The 19327-nt window shown below is 39.5% G+C and overlaps 1 long non-coding RNA gene across 1 annotated transcript in view; it reads left to right on the top strand.

The window, feature by feature from the left end:
* The first annotated feature begins 13285 nt into the window (after positions 1 to 13285).
* LOC133225656 (uncharacterized) overlaps positions 13286 to 19327 on the top strand; it is a 65738-nt gene continuing 59696 nt past the window's right edge. The window contains exons 1-2 of the long non-coding RNA XR_009729226.1: positions 13286 to 13582; positions 14294 to 14473. This is a non-coding gene — a long non-coding RNA (uncharacterized LOC133225656). The remainder of the gene's footprint in view (positions 13583 to 14293; positions 14474 to 19327) is intronic.

The following is a 19327-nucleotide window of genomic DNA, read 5'->3' as shown; positions in this document are numbered from 1 at the left end:
AATTCTCACTGCAGGATTTACAGTTACATGTGAATATTAAAGTAAATAAATAGCTGAGCTAAAGTGTTCTGAGTTCATTTTAGGTTATAGGCAATGGCTCTCTACTGATGATGCACTTTCTGAACTGTTTTCTTTGTCCTTAGGCTCTGATTTAGCAAAACATTTTAAAGCATACTCAAATATAAGCATCTGGATTTTCCCATCAAAGTCACTACTCTATTCACATATTTAAAGCCAAGCAGGTGTTAGAGATTTTTTTTCTAGGTAAGTGATGCAGACGAAGGTCTTAAAAAATGAGCCAGAGTTGCCTACAGAGGAAGCAGGAGAATCTGCCCCAGGCTCCCTCCACTTACTGAACATTAGAAATTCTGACTGCTCTGCCCCAAAAAATTCAACATTCCCAGTGAGGAAGGGGCCCAGTTTCTAGCAAGACTGTGAGGATTTTGTGAAGATTTACCCCTAATTAGAAAGTTGTCCTTAAGGGGCAACAAGCTGAAGGATGTAAGGATGACAAGTATCAAATCCAACACTTGGGTAACAAGTCTGTGCCATCAGTGAAGATCCAAAGTCTCCTAAATTTTTACAGTAGAGTGAAATATTTTTTATGCTTTGCAAACATGGGAAGTGGTTGAAAATTTGACTTTTGTAGGAGAAGTGGCCATGTCATAGCCCCCTGTTGAAAAGCAGCAGGTTTTTTTTGTAGTGTTCAGCTTTACTGACAGACCCCCAGACAACTTTTGGCATGGATAAGGGTATATATAGAATCATGCATTGTTTTCTGGAAACCTCATAATGTCAGTGAAAATGCAAATAAATCAAAGGAGGAACATCATGAGACAAGAAGAATTAGTTTATGACAGAAGTTTAAAAGAATCAAATTTATCTAGCTTGTCCAACTTAAATCTCAAATCATGATGAATAAACACTTTAAGACTGTGAACAGCAAGAAGACACATTAAAGGTTTTCAGAGAATTATCTCTGGAAATATCACGATGAAAGTAAACAGTAGGAGATACTGGCTGGTTATGAGTAGAAATGTTCTATAGTGATATAGAACAGGTTCACAAAAGTAGCTCAAATAATTAAAACTGAATAGAACAAATCACTGGAAAACTATCAAAATTATATTTTAATACCTCAGTCATCACTGTGGTGATATCCCTTCTAGAGAAGAAAATTTCACTTACACAGGACTGTGATTGTGGTCCATCTTTTTGTTTTTCATTAATTTCTACTTTCTTTTCTGCCTCTACTGTCTATTTTTTGCTGAGAAATGTGTATCGGTCTGATGTCTAAGATTCAGTTCATAATCAGTGACGTCTGTTTCCTCCCTTCCCACAGAGAGTTCTGAGGTACCTATGGTATAGGACTTTTGTCAGTATTATTCTTCTTCATCCCCTCTGGTGTACGTAGTAGGAATGCTCAGGACTGTTTCAAATTCTTCTTCAGAAGTTTACATACTTTTGTCTAAGCATTGTGAGGTTAGCCTGTAATTTAAATGCATTTCATTGACAGGCATGCTGTTTCTTTCCAGAAGTCTTCTGTTTATCTACTCAACTTCCATTGTATCCTATATCCTAAAATTAAAGACACTTCAATATTTGCTGCTCCAATCTTTCCTTACTCCTCTCGACCATACTACACACTCTCCATTTTAACGATGCTCTTTAGCAGAGTCAAAAATATGTCTCAAAAAGTCCAGCCTCTCCTTGTGTCTCTCTCCTTGGCTCTTCCATCATGTCAGTATCATATATGCAGTGCCATATAGATCTTATTGGTAATAAATAGGATGTAAATCTGAGCATAATGACTTGGGTCTGGGTCCAGAAATACATGCTTTTAAACAGGTAAGGAGTTGCCATATTAGACTAGAGCTCCAAGCTGATAATATAAACTGCATTTTTCCTCATTATCCTCAGGTATATCCTGCGAAAAAAGCACAACTGAAAGGCTATGCAGTGTGAGCAGGAAAAATCCATGAAGAAAATTAATTCTAGAAGTTATTTTCATTAGCCATACCAAGTATGTACAAATGGTGTCTACTGCCTTTAGCATGAGTTTTGCAGTTGCTGAGGTACTGTGGAGACAGGGCAGTCTCTCAGGTGAGGGGAGGCAAGCCCCAGGTGCCAGTCCAGCTCCCACTCAAAGCTGCCATCTGGTTAGTGTTGCTGTTAGCAGCTCAGTTTTTCCTAGCATGTTAGAGGTTTGAATATTAATACTGAGATGTCAACAAACTTCTCAGCCTTCTTTTACTGCATAGGAAGTCTGAACCTGTTTAAACTCAAATGCATCACAACTTCTTTCTGATATTAATTGTTGTTTTGTTCTTCTCTTTTTTTTTTTTTGATTGTTTTTGGTTTGGTTGTTTTGTTTTGTTTTTTACAAATTTTGCAATTCTGCCCATGCCCAGCTCTCGAAAGCTTCATTTCAGGTTTGTGACAAAAGTCACAGAATGCCTCATTACGTAGAGGTCATGGCTCCGCTGCCATTTTTTAATGTAAGGGTGTCTTCCATCTTTCTAAGAGAGGAATAAAGACCCAAAGTGCTATGATCATCTGGTTCATCTTCCTTCTCCCCAGCGCTGGAACTGGAGCTATATTGCTTTTCTCTAGTCTCACAAGACTTCTCAAGCACCCAACTTTTAGAGTCAAGCAGTTCAAGCAGTTAATTTTGGTGTTTCTGATCACTAATAAAAACTAAGGAGAGTTAGTCACCAAGTTGGTCATAAAAATGCCCAGTCTGAATGTCAGTAGAAGGCATCAGCTTGTGCATGGAATTTGAATTTTGCCTGCACTGGCACATTCTACTTTTGTTGAACTACACCCTCCATCATATTTCTTACTTTCTTAATTTTATTTTAATTCCTTAATTTAATTCCTTTTTAGTTTTACCCATTTTTTTCTTTTTTAAGAAGACATTTCACAATGGGATGCAAAATAAGTGCATTTTAGCTTTGTCCTAGTTTCAGTGTGTTATCACAGATACCTATTTACTAGTTCAGCACTTCTGTTTCACTAGATAAAAGGACCTTGCAAGCATCTGTTCCCTTGCCCCAACTGCCTTACATACTACAGTGGAGACATCCAAAGCAGCAGGACTTCAGGGAGGGCAGCCAAACTTCAATGATGATCTGGCAGCCACAGGCAAATACTGAATTGACTGCATGTGCAGTGAGAAAGGGTTGAACATGCTGGTTAGATGCATTAGCTGTGTGCACACTTATGTTTGTGTATGCAAAGGAGTTACAGAAAGAATATAAATGACTGTCCTTGTGAAAGGCAAGGGTAAATGGGATTACTGGTAGAAGATCACTTGTGGCTCATCTTGTAACCGTGACAATGTGATTTCTGTAACATACCTGCAGTTTATTTGTAGCACATGGAACTATTACATGTGTACAATCTTGACTGAAGTATACCATTGTTTTCCCCCAGTCTTCTTAAGCTTAGTCAAATTAAGCAATTTGGTGTCCTTAGCACATTTGGCATATGCAACCTCTTCCCACCTCTTGAGTGGATCAAATTCTGATGTCTTTACTTCTTTCCCTATCCTTCTCTAAGAAGTGTGTTTGGCAGACATCATGGCAAAACTGAGGTGCATTGAGCCTTGTAGGATGTAGCTGGACAGGGAAATGTCATGGTACTGAGCTCACTGAAAAAATCATGGATTTTTACAGGAGTCTTGTCCATATAAAAATGATAAAACAAACGTCACATTAATTCCCATGGTCCCCTCAACATCAGTCTTTGCTTTATGTCACCACTTACATCTGTGAAAAACACAAAGGCTCAAACATTTGGCATGGTAGCTGGTACCTGCCATCACCCACTGGTGCAAATTCAGTAAGAGCAGGGCAGGAAACAAAATTTTAAACAAGAATGCAAAGGACGTCCCTGCCATTGTTAACACAAAAATAAGGTTTCTTTCTGCCTCTGCTTTTACAGCCTCCTAAGAATGAGGAGTAGTTTATGACTGAGACAACTCTCATTCTGGAAATTAAAGAATATAATAGACAAAACCCAAGTCTGCATTTGCTATTTAAGAAAAATACCTTTACCATTTTCTGAGTACATATGGCAAGCAAATGCATACGATTATTTTTGCTGGTATCTGAAAAGTGAAAATCACAGGCTTTATGGAGGAAAAGCTTTTTCATTACATAGTGTGTGGCTCGCCAATGACTAGCTGCAGCTTATTGTACTTTATCCTGAAGCTAGCAACAGTTCTCTTATGCTGAAAGGCTGTTGCTGGTTTAGTTATTGGTTGTAACACATTTGAAACAAATGGTTTAACTACAATTTATCCAAGTCTATAATTATTCAAATTGCTCAAGGAGTTCTGTAGGTTCCATCCCAGCAGGAATTCTTCTTCCTAGTTTTGTAATTTTTTCATTGAAATTCTTAAACAAAATACACATTATTTTTTATTTCAAAACAATCTCATGTACTGGTTCAGCTGTCCCTATTAGTCTCTCTGTGCCATACTTCTCTAAGAAAGAGGTTTGTTTTTTCCACTTTATGTTTCTCTCTTTGTTCTTTCCTTTCTCTTCTTTCCCCATCCCCCCTGCTCCCCATCCCCCTTCCCCAGTCAATAATTGACCTACAGGAATTCACTCAAAGCTGAAGCTTGAGAAACTTGTGGGAATTTGGAAAGTTGGCTGCATTTCTGTGAGTGTTAATGGTTTAATATTTATCATTTTCCAGATTTTAGTTTGGAATTTGGAAAATAAATAAACAGTCATAAAAAATAACCCCCCCCCAAAAAAAAACAACCCAACACAACAAAACCAACACAAACCCAACAACAGCTGGCTGCTTGAAAAGGCAGTGTAATGAGTTTCTGTCTTTTTGGATGCTTATGAGTTGCTTTTCTTCCTGTTGCTCTTGTTTAATGGAATTCCCGTACCTGTTGGAAGTTTTATGTCAAGTGCTTTGGAAAGTTTAAACCCATTGCTTCGTGATGTGAACAGGACCCTTTCGGTCTTTCATAACAACAACTTATTTTTCTATTCTTCTTAATCAGAGTATGATTCTTTAGGTGCAGCATAACAAAATGTGACATGCAGTAATGGACAGCTATTAAGTAGCTCCAAAGTTAATACTGACTAGTCAAGAATTCATAGCTGATGAAAAGGGTCCTAGCTTCTTTGGTGTGGAGAATGGTGTATTTCATTGTATACTTAACTAGAGGCCATTGATAGTATGATATCTTGTAAATTACCATACATACAAACTAGTGCTACCCTCTGGAAAAGCCCAGGATGTTACTTAGTAATACACATCATTGCTTGGTCTACTACCTTCAGTGTTTCATCAGGACTGGTACCATCACAGTTGTCATTTTGCCGTTTGCATTCATATTCACTTAATTCCAGTCTTTTTCAGTCACTGCTATGAGTGGTAGATACGAGGCCTAGAATCAGGATTTCACAGTACTCCATCTTACGCTTGTTGTTTCAGAAGTCAAACTGTAGAAAGTTTTAACATCTGACTGGCTTTCCTGCAAGAATATTGCCTGCAAAACCCATTTTGTACAAGTAAATGTAGAACAAATAATCAGTTCAGTGTCTTTTTGGACCTCAAGCACCATCTAACTTGTTAAATCAAAATTAAAAGGAAGTTTGACTTTTCTGTCCAATTGGAAGGAGGACATTATAGCTGCCATAAGGATCCAACCTGAGGTGCCCCTGTCCTACTGTCTGTTTTCTGACATAGACCCATAGGTGGAGGAATGTTGGCAAGTTTACTTATGGGAAAACAGATTTCTGAAGTGATTAAAGGCATACCTACTGGCCTGATGCTGGAGTATTCTTGCTTGGATCCTCTTTCACATGGTGGTATGACATAAGACCCATCCACCAAGCTTGTTTACAAAAAAATCCAGGGAAATTATTTTGTTGTCACAGTTTTTGGAAAACATAATGTGCTAGAAATGGAAAAGTTAGAATTGCCTATCCTTTCAATCCTTTCAATTTTTTATTTCTGTTTGAAATAATATAGCTTTCAAAGCTAGGACTCAGTCATCTCTGCATCCTGGTGTAGTCTGGTGGCTTAACTAACACATTACACTTGACATTTGCAGTGGACTGAGAACACACCCTGTCAGTCATCATGTCCCTTCTGAGTGGTGCTGAGCTGAGCAGCTTCCACCTTAGAGAGAAAGGCATTTTAACAGAATCAGCCCTGATCAATGAAGTGTAGCCTTTAGCTGTGTCTACAATGCATAGTGTTCCTGAAATAGTTACATTTGTAAGGAGGGTAAAAACACATATGGGATTACGTGGCAAACTTGAACCAGAAACCTTCTCTGCATCCAGGTAGATGCAATTCATTTTGTCTCTTTTTTTCTGCATATGGCTAAGTGTTAAAATATCTGCTTCTTTGGCTTCTAAAACGGTTTCAGGTATTATTTGAAGTCATTATTTTCAAGCTCAGAATTGTGCATCCTGAAAGTTGCTCTACCTAAGGGGGGATATGGAGATAAACAAATAAAAACATCCAAGATCTTTGTGTAAAACCTTTCAACCAGCTAAAAATTAAAACAGAAAAGCTCCATAAACAGGTCCTCTGATATAAGGTCACTGTAGCCTAGCTGTGAGTAGGATCGGAAAAATTCCCATTATCCATTTTAAGTGCATAGAAAGACACTAACTGATTTAAATTAAGCTTTATATACAGTGAGTTGTGTTCAATACAATTGCTTCCATTTATACTAGTACAAGGAAAAGGAAGGCTGGGTCTATCTTCCCTGCCCTGAATATTCTAAATAGTTTAGTAAAACTAACATGTCTATATCTCTTATTGTCACTTCACTGTAGTAATATTTTATAAGCAGGAATGAAATTCTTTCAGCAATGTCCCTGCTGGAAAGACTGTTCCCATTTCACAGCCAGGGAGCTGAGGCATGTAGGTCAACAACCTAATCCAAAGCCCAATTTTTAGCTCTCTTCTGAAAGACACTTGAATTATTTCATTGTGAACTGAAGATAGGTTTGCTTACTTCTAAGCCAGAACACGTTCTGTAATTTGTCTGTAAGGCAGCTGTGCCCAAGCACAGCACTCAAGGGAATGGATGTACAGTAAAGCTTTAGCCTTAAGCGTCAGTCTCGCAGAACTTTCTTTGCATCACTTTGACTCTTACAGCCAATTTGGTTTAGGGTGCTGAAACCAGCAGCAGTGTGGAGGTCAATTTCTAAAAACACCAGTAGGGTTAGCACAGAGCTGGTTTTGGGGCTGTGCCATCTGGAGAGAGACACTAGTGGCTCCCACCTTCTGGCTCGCTCTGAGAGCAGCAGGAGCTTCTGCCTTGTACAGATGCAATTTAATGATGATAGAAAATGGTAGCATATTGTTTCTGTAAGAGGCAGTCTCTCATGGATCCCACAGTGTTCTTACCAGCATGTTTAACCTCTAATCTGGGAAAGAAAAATACCATCTGGTACACACCATCCTTGGAAGGTTGCTGTCCCCTCCCTTGATGTGTACCTGGAGAGCTCATGTAAGTGCTGCACTGAGTTACCCCTGCTGAATGAACCTGCCTGGGCCTCAGAAGAAGTGAAGAAACATTAGTGTGATTCACTGTCTGAGTTAATATAGCTGACTTTGCATCAGGGCTGCTAATGAGCTCTGTAGAATGCCATATTTGCCTGGCTATGCTGCTTCCAGTAGTGGAGCTGGCTTGTTTAGAGCTCACTTAGGTATCTGCTCTGAACTGCACTGGGCCATGTTGTCAGATCCATAAACTCTTAATGTTTAATAAAACATATTTTGTTTCTTCATTTTATTTAATTCATCAGAGAAAATGTCACACTTTCTGTCCTAAGGAAACTCGTGCTTCCTTGTTTGCTTATTTATTCAGTGTTAATCCTGTTTGCACTAGTAAATTGAGAGGATTCTGGCACTTGCTGTTAAGCTCTGATACCCCTGACTCAACACCTGCCAGACTTAACATATCACCTTTGCAGTCTGCACCTTACCTCTGTATTGTCTCTGTAGCAGAGGACAGGAGGGTCTGTGTGTCCACTCTCAATCAAAATCTGTGGTAAACTGGCCTATTGGTTTAAACCATCAACATTTTCATCACATGCCCCTAGGTAAACCTGACTGTACTGCCATAAGCTGAGCTGTTCTGTTTCTGTCCCGGGTGGATTCACCCCTCCTTAGGCAACCTGCTGAGCCTCTCTGGGATGATCAGACTGATACCAAACAGAAACCTGGTTGGCCAAGCACACTGCAGCCCCAGGCTTTTGGGCATCCACGCACCTTCTGAGAAGCTGGGATGACAGGCATGGACTACCACAGCCAGCTTTCTCCTTAGAGGTAGCCAAAAATGACTAGTGTTGACTGTATTTCTAATCTTGAGGGAAGGCTGTTGGATCAGTTTTCAGTGAGCAAATACAGCAAGACCTTGGATTGACCTTGATGGTGAAGACACTACTGTTACATCAACACAGCTCATTCTGCTACCTCTGTGAAAGAGATGAGGTGAGACTTACAGGTGTAAGTACAGAGCTCATGGATTACTGCTGAACATGTGAGTTAAAGCCCCAAGACCATTGGTGGCATTTGTCCGTTGCAAATAAGCATTCCTTCCTCATCCCAGTTCTGCAGTTCTTTATTATTAAGGTGTCCTCTCAGAGACAAACTGAAAATGTAAGACAGAATTTAAAAAATGAAGCTGCGTTACTGGCTTTCATGTGCATAGGGACAGAACTGACTGCTGCATTGGTCTGTTTGAAAATCACTGTCCTGTTACTGCTTTTATTCCTTCAGCAGGTTACAAATAGAGCTGTTTCGGTTTTAAAAGATTCCTCATATACATGCTAAAATGTGCTTATTTCATTTTTTAGAAGTGCCCGTAAAGTAGCTTGGAAATAATTGTTCCCGATGGTTAATTAGGTGGTGTTTGAAAAGCGCTTTGAAAATGAAAAATGGAGTAAAAGTGCTAAGTATTCTTGCCTAAGGTTGATTAATTATGGACAGTAAATTTTACATTAGCCTATGTGACAAATGTGAGCAAGTAGACTACATAATCTATTCAAGGAAACCCAGGCATGTTTTTCCCATTTTCCCTCTGCGTATGGGTCTGGGGATGACAATCTGGAGGTTGGAGAATTTTGTCTGCTTTATAGCTTCTTGTCCCCTTCTTCCATACTACTGAAGACTTTAGGAAAGAATTCAGATTCTGGCTTTTCAGAGCCAGCAGAGGGGCGATCCAGGGCATGGGAGCCTGCTGGGCTCCTTCAGATGTTTCCGCTTTCAACTTCACAGGAAGTTGTTAGACAGTGAGGCTACATCTATATTAGTAAATCAAACATGTCCAGCTCTCTGCCACTGAAGTCACCTGGCACTTAACTGCCCTCATCTGCACGATTAAAAGTTTTTACCCAGTGAGAATGAGGTGGTTGCATTAAGGCGCTCTGTTGGGAAGAGTCCCTGGCGTGTGCTTGCTTGGGAAGTCCTCCTGAAGATTACCTGGGTGCGTGCTAGTTGGCCAGGGTCAAAACCATGCTAGAAATTTAATAGTGGAGATGATGGAGGCTCAGTGCCTAAGCCTGCCCAGCATCATTTTACTCGTACAGATATAGCCTAAGGGGCTATAGCATCTGCCTTGATTATTTACCTCTGCTGTCTTCAGAGCACCTTCCAGTGGCGGAGGAGAACAAAGCTGGTTTCTACAGGCCAGATCATGTCATATGATGTATGCATTTTCTGACCTCTCCCAGCTGTGTCTGTTTTGGGGCAGCAATAGTGATATCTGTTCTTAAAGGGCTGATGAAACTAACAATCCAGCTTCACTTGCACTGCAGAATAGATGATAGACTGCAGGACCACTTGGTGGTTTTGACAGGTTTTAAGTGGGGCTAATGTATAAAGAGCAAATGTTCTTATCAAACCTAGACCAAATATGTGAGAGGTCTGTGCTAGTTCTTGCAAATATGATAAGTGCCTTGAATAAACTGACAATCACTTACCTCGGATAAAAAGTCTGGAGAGGTCTGTAGGCAGAAAAGGAAAAAGGGAAACCTCATGAGAGTCTGTGGAAAATACAGAGAGCATCTGTGGTTTTTTTTCCCCTTTTTTCCCCATATATGACAATTTGCTTATACACTGTAGTGCTGTGATCTTCTAAGACTAAGTTTTAAGTTCTAAAATTTTTCTCCTTAGAATGGGGGATCGGATCAGTTATTGACATTGGCACACTGGAATTAGCATAAAGGACTGATCTGAAATTGTTGGTTTAAAAGGGTATTACTCTGAGATATATCAAAACCAATGACTAGTCATAAACATTGTTGACTTACAAGAAAAGAAGTGGCGTCTATCCAAATATCATAACTGCAGAACCAGCATTAAGGTCTCTGCTGCAAAGTATACTGGAATCGTGGCAGTTGGGTCTGAAAAGAAAATACAGAAGTCTTGCTTTCTCAATCCAGGTGTCAGATCCTAAAATGCTAAATTCAGATCTGTTTGGAAAAGATTGTCACGTGTGCCTGAAAATGACTCCTGACTACAGAGCTTCAAAGAGATAGTCTTTAGCAAAAGCTCTGGTTCTTTTAGCTTTAGTGAGCAAGCTTCAGAGAGAAAAGGTACTAAGGGCAGATTTAGGCATAAGGAACTTGAGGCAAAAATAAGGGCCTTAGGCATAGCCTTTGCAGCCCCTCTGAATTTCCCTTTCTCTTCATCTATAAGCCAGACAGCCTGGTGGAGGGAACTCTGAGAGGGGTCTGTGAGCCTGAGTGTGGTACCTGGTCTGCAAATACAGGGGAAAGACTTAGATTGTGTAGGCACTGCTGGAAATAAGGAGCTGTTCGTTTGCCTCAGGTGTCCTGCTGAAAACGTGCACGCTTGCTTCTTCCCTTGTGCCTGTCCTCTCACATCACTTTCCCACACCAAAACTTTCCTGTTAACACTTAGGTGGCAATGTGATGCTTTTTGATAAGAAAATTCAACAAGACGGTTCTGCAGAGTGCTCTGAGAAAATGGTTAGCTGATTCAGAAGGAGCTGATGAAATGGCAAATTACCTGGTGGTTAAGAAGCTTGCATGAATGGTGTTCATTGGAAGGAAGCAATGAGAAAGAGAGATATTCCGAAAAGAGAACAGAGAAGAAAGCACTGATACTTGGAGGGCAGAACCTTTTCAACTTGAAAAGGAAAATCCATACAATGTACGTCTTCCCTGTTGTTTTTTTATTTTTACTCATAGAAACTTCTGAAGTCTAGTTAACTAAAGGCATGCTATTTAGCACCCCACTTTTGATTGAACCTTCTCTCAAGAATGTGTGAATGAGATGCCGAGGTGTAAACAGAGACCATGAGACATGCATCTATGGTAAGCTACACATACCCATTCTATTAGCATAATTCACTTTTGTCAGGTGCTTTATGCAGCATTTCATTTATTTTAGCAAGTTTCTCAGTTTCAAGAGCTTCAAAACATGATATCAAAGGAACTGAAACTTTATTTTGCATCAGGAATTTTTTTAAGATATAATATATGATTGTATCTTCTTCGCAGTGCTATGCAACTTGGGCACAAGCTATCACAAGTGACCTATAAACCAGATTTATTTGACACTAAATTCAAGCTGAAAACAACTTCCTAGAATCCTAGAAAAGGTAGTGAAACTCTATATACTCACTCCAAGGAGGCATTCACACACACAAATATGCATACTTTTATGCACAGATATCACCATGTATCATATTCTTGCTGACCATCTGTTTGCTTACTGTGAGCTCTGAGATGATTCAGTTGCTATGCCTTTGGGGAAAGCACTGGGTAAGACCTGCATGTAAATGTGCAAGGACACATTTGGGGATACAGTAACTCCTATGTGCTGAGACCTAACATGCTATGCCTGGCTCTATCTATCCTACCAGTCCTCCTGGTTGGGCAGTCAAGATGTCTAAGAGATCCATTACCAAAACTGGAAGACCAGAGCCATCTTACAGCAAGAGAGTGAACAAATAGTCAAATACAAATTATGGCTGAGTTTAGGTTGCCTGCAGGAGCTGGGTGGGGTTCAGGAGCACACAGAAAGCAGCTGGCTTTTGGTATCACTTAGCTCAGAGGAGCAGATATAATTGCTGTGTCTTTGTGGGATAAGGCAGAGAATAAACCAGAAGCATAAAAACAGGGGCTGTAGCTACTTTTATTTAGGTGGGAATCATCAGTTTGAAAAAACAAACACCCTTAAAAAGGGAGGGAGATGCTGAATCCAAATTGCATAATAAATAAAAGAACCCTACCTTCACACATGTCACTCGGTGAAATGGGGCTGTCAGAGCTGGAGCTTAATCTAAGGCAGATTTACCTGTGCATGAAAGTTCTATAACAAGTGCAATATTACATTACCAGTGCATCTCCGCTTATTCACAGGTAGCACAGTTATGCATTTCAGATAGGTCTGAAAAGACCCTGCTGCTGGAAGTCACGAAGTTTTCACTTACATTTCCTCAAATCCAGATTTTATGTAGCATTTTCTGTGCCCTTCGTAATGCACAATGTCTCTCTGTCAGCCTTTATAACTGAAAGTATATCACTGTCCTAAATACCTACACTGCTTTTTGTGCAATGGATTTTATTTCTGTCCTACTTTAGGAACTTTCAGAAATGTTGTCATGAGTTGGGAGCTGAAACCATCTACTTTACAGAAGTGTTCTGTTAGGCTTTTGTTACCAAGCATGTGAAAATCAGGGCTGCTTGTAAGAAACTTCACCACTGTTCTCTGCTGTACAAAGAGCTGGCACAGGCAGGCCCCACAGTTGTGTGCAGTCACATGCAGGATAGAGGCCTAGAATTTTTTGCTGTGAAGTCAGTTCGCAACTGCAGGCAATTGAGATCTATTTTCATTAGGGCTTTTCCTTCTTTTTCTCCTTCAGAGTCAGTGATGAAGGAAGCTCTCAGATCTGCCCTTATATTTTTGTCCCAGTGAAGTAGAGCTTCCTATGGCATTTTCTTTGCTCCACAACTACTCATCACTAGCACTGTGTTGATAATGTGATGACAGTTGTTGCCAAAACTTTCCTGTTCACTCTAAATCTGTTTTTCTTGGTATGAAAATAAAGATACAAAGCTCAGCAGAGAGAGAGCCCTCTGTGGTATGAGAGCTCAAGGTGACTGGGACAGAATAATTATCCAAGGACGGTGGATATCCAAGCCCTGGTGTGGGCGGGTGGGCAGGCAGCATTTTCCAGATTCCAGAGGGGAAGAGGAGAAGAGGGGTGTGAGGCTAAAGGGGGTGGGCTGGGTGGGATGTGCCTGCTGGGGGCTGCGGAGAGAGCCAGTGCTCCTCCTCTACAGGAAAATGAGCAGCCAGCAGAAACTAGATGCTTCTCACTATGGGGTGAGGGTGGAGAACCCACCAACTGCTGAGACAGTCAATAGGCATATTATTCATCACACATTGCTAGGAGATTAACTGAGCAAACGTTCTGACAAAACTGATTAAAGTCTTCATCCTGTAACAGGAGAACAAAGAGACACCAAGTTATTACACCCAGCCAAATGCCAGATGATGATTACATGTAGTGGAAACACAAAGTATGCAGTAGGTTCCTCCCCCTCCCCAAACGGAGGTGACTGTCTCTTTCTTTATCAGGTAGCATCGCAAGTTACAGTTTGTAAATACAGCTACCTGCTGAACATTTCAAAAGCCAGATTACTGAGATGTAATAGATAAAGGACACCACCCCTGAGTTTGCTTCTCTTAAAATGTTATCTCAGAGTCTTATCGTGTCTAGAGTAATCTCTCTTCTGAAGTGCATTCTTTCCCAGTATTATCACTACTGTTTACAATTGGAGATACTTAAAATGAGCTAAATACTTGACTTCCCCTTATAGTAAAGTTTGGATGGCACTCTGTCAGCTACATGTAAACTTTGAATGTGAGTGCTCCCAGTATCAGTGTTTGCACTGGTAAAGGGGAAATGGACATGACTTTTTACTGTGTTCACTAATTACCACAGTTTCTAGCCTTGCCACATCCTAAAACAAGAGAAGTAGTATCAATCAAACTCAGCCACTTAATTGCACAGTTCTGAAGACAGGGGAATTCATGAAAGAGAGCCTGAGAAAGGAATCCCTTTCCAGACAACTCTGATTGTTTTCTTTTGACAGTCAAAAATTCACTGGGTCATGGAAGTGATCAGACTAAACCTGTCAAGTGTCTACTACCTCTTAACAAGTGTCTGTTAACAAGTGTTAAACCTGAGGCACTGCTGAAGCCTATGAACTGAACTCAGCATTGATTTAGATATAACTATGTGTGTGTGTTCACTGTTTCTCAGGCATGAAAAATCTCCCCGTAAATTGTTCTGGTAATGTACAGAGACTTTTGGAAAGGAAGGCCATCGTCTGTCAGGACCCTGAGACATAAAACTAGACATTGCAGCCCCCTGAGGAGTGAGTAGCAGGAGCTGGGCGATGCCACCAGTGGCTCTTCCCTCTCTAAACCCCTGACTCTGAGGGTAAGTACATTACAACTAATTACGTCTTTGGACTGTGCTGACATGAATAAACCATTTAAGGTTAACTGTCATGCTTCTTAACCTCATAAAGCCTCCTCTTCATAGAATTAAAGCCCTATTAAAATTGTGTCAAATCATTCCCTTGTGTTGGGTTAGTTCCTATAAAATGATCTAAAAAAGCTGGGGTTTTGGGGGGAAGAGATGGGCGCACTCACTGTAATAGTGTCCAAGTAATCTTTATTATAAATGTGTTTTTCATGTGTCAGAAATGTTGATGTCAAGTATGCAGTGGCTTTTGAAAACGTCATCTAATGTAATAACAAAGATCTGTGTGAACATTAGGGAGAACATTGCTATGGTTAAGAATGCTCCAAGACTGTTAAATAATTATATTTTGCTACCTCATGGGAGTTTTTGCTTGATGATTTGTATTTATTAACTTGCATTTACCTTAGCTGTGGTTGTCAGTGCCATCTTTTTAATATAAGCAAAGAGGAAGGAAGTAGCAAATGATAAAAAGATCTATTTTGTTAACCCTTGGTTAGGAAATGACTCACATGTATTAAAAGCAGATGCAATAGAAATATTAATACTAAATCCAGAGAAGGGGGCATATAGGGATGCTGGGGATGGACTCTTCATTAGGGACTGTAGTGATAGGATAAGGGGTAATGGGTTGAAACTTAAACAGGGGAAGTTTAGATTGGATATAAGGAGGAAATTCTTTCCTGTTAGGGTGGTGAGGCACTGGAATAGGTTGCCCAAGGAGGTTGTGAATGCTTCATCCCTGGCAGTGTTCAAGTCCAGGTTGGACGAGGCCTTGGGTTATATGGTTTAGAGCGAGGTGTCCCTGCCCATGGCAGGGGGGTTGGAACTTGATGATCTTAAAGTCCTTTCCAACCCTAACCATTCTATCATTCTATCAAAAATACTGGTACAGTACAGTAGTACATACACTGTAATAATTTGTAAATATAAGTCATATACTCTTATATACTCTTATGTACATGAACATTTTATGAACCCAGTTGATGTGTTGAGGTGGAGCAGTGAAAAATTAAGAAAACTCTAGAGATCTGCAAATAATTAACATAAATTATTGTTGATTTTATCCTAAGTTGTTAACTAGCTTTATCTAGCAACATGTTGCAAGTATGTCAGCTTTTCATAGCTCACATAAATCTGCAAAACATGGTGTTAACTGTTGGGTTTTTTTTTTCTGTTTTGCTTTTGTTTCATTAAATAGGAAGCTTCTTCATCAGTCAAATTATTTGTGCAATTTTGAAAGCACCCCAATCTTTAGAAGATATCTAAAAGGCAAGCATGTACATCTGGATTGCTTTGGCAAGTCAAGGAGCTTTTTGAAATGAAGGAAACAGCTTCTCTTTTAAAAAACCATTTATACCCTTGTAAAAGGCAATAAAATATATATCAAACATAGATAGTACTGACTGCTCTTTACAGTTACTATTAAGATTTATGGTCCCTAAAGTTAAATATTGACTTTGGCATCACCTTGGTCAATATTTATCTCTCAGATCAATAAATCTTAATATTGACTGCAACTGAAGTCACCATGCTGCCTAGTGTTACCGCTGAATGATTTATATCGATATATTTTCCTGTCCCCTAGATATATCTTTTACTTTCCTGTGTTCCTGTTTGGTGATCTTGGAAGATCTTTTTGCATCAGAAAACTTTTTCTCTGTGTAGAGCGTTGTCCTTCCCTTCTGGTTGTTTTACTCCTTTCCTTATTTCTTTATAAGTTCTACCATAACTTCATAAACCATCTAAGATAGTTTATGGCATGAAAACATTTTTCCCAGTGCCTAAGTGAATGTATAACTTGTGAGAGCATACTAGGCTGGATAATTTTCATTGTGATTTTACGTACTGGAAGTTATAATCATCATAATCATCCTAATCAGTATTAGTGCTTTCTCTTATTATCCTTAAATTTCTATATTAACATTTACTTTCCTGCCTACCAATGTTTTCACTCATTTATTAGAATTATAATACCACAGAAAATTACAGTTTATTTAAAATTTAATTATCCAGTCCTATTTGGCAAGTTTTTATTTCTTTGATTTCTGCAACACAATCCAGTCCATGAAGAAGTTAGAGACACGATCACAACTAGCTTTTCATATATATAGTTTTCCTAATATTGCTAGAATTTTTGTATTAGCAGGATCTTTGAGGCTAATTGAATAAAGCTTTTTTACCAAGTTCAATTGAAAGTGAAGTTACTGATGACCTTTTCTGAATGTGACATATAGATACTTATTAAGGCAAAAATAGGTTGCTGGCTACCTTCCTTGTATTATCCTAAAACAGACCTTGAAGAAGATTTTTTTTTTTTTTTAACATAAAAGATACGTGTGTTATTTCCTGAACTGTTTTCTCACCAATAGGAATGTACAAGCGTGTTCAGTGGAAACTACCCTTTCTGCTCTTTTTTTCTTCTTCTTCTTCTTCTTCTGTTTATTTCTTACTGTTCTGTTTTTCAGTTTCTAAAAAATCTACCTTTCTTTTGTTCCCTTGTATGAATGCTGTCTGTGCCCTGACTGTGCTGGCTTGCATCAGCCCTGGTACCTCACCGCTCTGCAATCCTGTCCAAGAGGCTGTGGTACAGAACCAGCCCCAGCACTGTGTGTCCCGTGTGAATCACAGCAACATCCACCCAATCAGCCTTTGATCCAGTGTTGCTCTTTTTCTACTACACATCTCCAACCACAGTGATAGCTTAATTAAGCAATAGTAATATAGATGGTCTCTGCAGCCATATCACCTCCAAGAGTAGGCATTTGAATATGAAAGGATCCTAATTTTTTATAAAGTGTAATTCTTTCAGATGTTTGAGACTGTAAAATGTCTGTATGAGTTGTGTTCACACTTAAACAAAGGAAGAACAGGAGTTTCAAGAAACTTCTATATTTTATTTCCACCACTGGGAAAAGCTAGAAGAATGCTAATGTTAAATAATGAAATGAAGAATACTAGGCTGCTACACCCTACTGAATAAAATAGCTCTCTTCTACTGAGAGTGTCATGGAAAATCTGGTCAAACAGAAACAAAGGCCCTTCTTCTACTTCTGCCTTCTGACATAAACAGCTGTACTGCTGCATGTGATGAATTATCAGAATGGGTGAAAATCTTCCTTTCCTTCTGTTTTCTTTAAAATGAGATTGGAGTGCTCAGATGAACACAACCTCTCCCCCTATCTGAGAAACAGAGTGAAAATTGTTTCTGATGACCTTCTACATTATTTGGGTAGCTCGGCTAATTAGGGACACAGCAGAACTCCCTTGTGACTTGCTCTATCTTAATCCTTCCCAGCTAACACAGTTCAACCTCTGAACGCACCAGCAAAAAGCATTTTCAGGATGTTACTTGCAATCGAGAGAAGAAATAAGTTTTCCTCTGCTTGGATGGAAAATGGAGTGGCTGGAGGGGAAACAAAAAGGAATTCACTGGTGCATTTGTGTATGGGGAGTGAAACTGAGCAAGAGTTTGAAGTTGGAATGCAAAGTATGACTTACTCCTTATCACTTCTTAAGGTCCAAAACTTCCCCCGTTAGTGAAACTGAACAATTTTCTATACTTCCTGCCTTAAACTCTGGAGTAGCATTGTTGTGCACAGCTACGAGTCTGGCGCACTCATACTAGGGATCACAGTAAGTTCTCCAGAAATGCTTTCAAATGTCAGGGCCAGGAAAATGACAACCGTTTATCAGCTTTATTTCAGATTATTAACATCAGTACTACTAGTATTAGTGATATCATTGACACTATGGTTTAGAAGTGGAGGGAAATTAGGTATGGATATCCTATACAATCTATTGTAAACAATCTATTGACTCTATAGAGGCAACTATGGAGATCAGTGAAGAGTTTTTCAGTGTCATGCAACACTGCCAAATAAGGTAATATAGAAATATTCTCTAAATACTGAAATGCTGACCTGTCTAACAGTATATCCTGTGATGATTAACTGCTTCTCAGACCTCTAGGGAAACAAGACTGAAAATGCTGGTGACCTTGCACCACTACCTAAAGCAAGATGACACATCTTGCTCTGCCCCTGAAACTGATGGCTGCTGATGAGGACAACAGTGCTAATGTGGAGCAGTGATAGATGATTTATCCTCTGAAGCAGTCCACAGGCTTAGAACACCTCACTTGATGTGGCCTCTGACTCCTCAGCTAACTGCAGCAGAGCTGAGTAAAAGTGAGGATAGTGGTAAGACCATATAAAATTGTAAGAAGAATTAATATCTCAGTTATTGAGCAAACAATAGAAGGAAATTCCTTTTATAGGTCCTGATAACAAGCAAATCAAATTTGTAGCCACTTAAAAGCATCTGGGCACATGTGCCATGCTTCCAAGTCCTGCTTTTGAAGTTGAGAGTGACCTAAGAAAACTGTGGTGCTTTCAATGGCAGATAGAGATATGAGGCTGGAGGGACTGATCTGAGAACAAATTAGAACAATAAAATATGTTTAGCTTGGATAAATAGCAGCTAGTGGACTGGGAATGCATATAACTGACAAGTTTGGAGAAGGCTGTAAACAACAGCAAACTCAATGACAATTCTGAACAATTCAAGTAGATTCAGCTAAAGAGTAAGGGATTGTTTACACCAATAAATTCACTTTTATAATTATGCAGCATAATTATACAGCATAATTGTAATTATCCTGGAATTATTCTGAAGGAAGAGTGTCCACAAGGGGAGTTATGCTGATATAAAGATACTACAGAATTTCCCTGTGTAGACAAGCCTCAGCAAAAGAAGGGATTGTTTTTGTATAAAGCCTCTGTGCAGCTACTATTACTAGTACCACAG

Source organism: Neopsephotus bourkii, unplaced genomic scaffold, assembly GCF_033783945.1.
Source record: "Neopsephotus bourkii isolate Nb327-2 ecotype Australia unplaced genomic scaffold, CSIRO-AGI_Nbou_v1 NB_1765, whole genome shotgun sequence".
Classification (NCBI taxonomy): domain Eukaryota; kingdom Metazoa; phylum Chordata; class Aves; order Psittaciformes; family Psittacidae; genus Neopsephotus; species Neopsephotus bourkii.
Note: the sequence above shows the minus strand (reverse complement) of the source record. Positions and strands in the feature narration are given on the sequence as shown.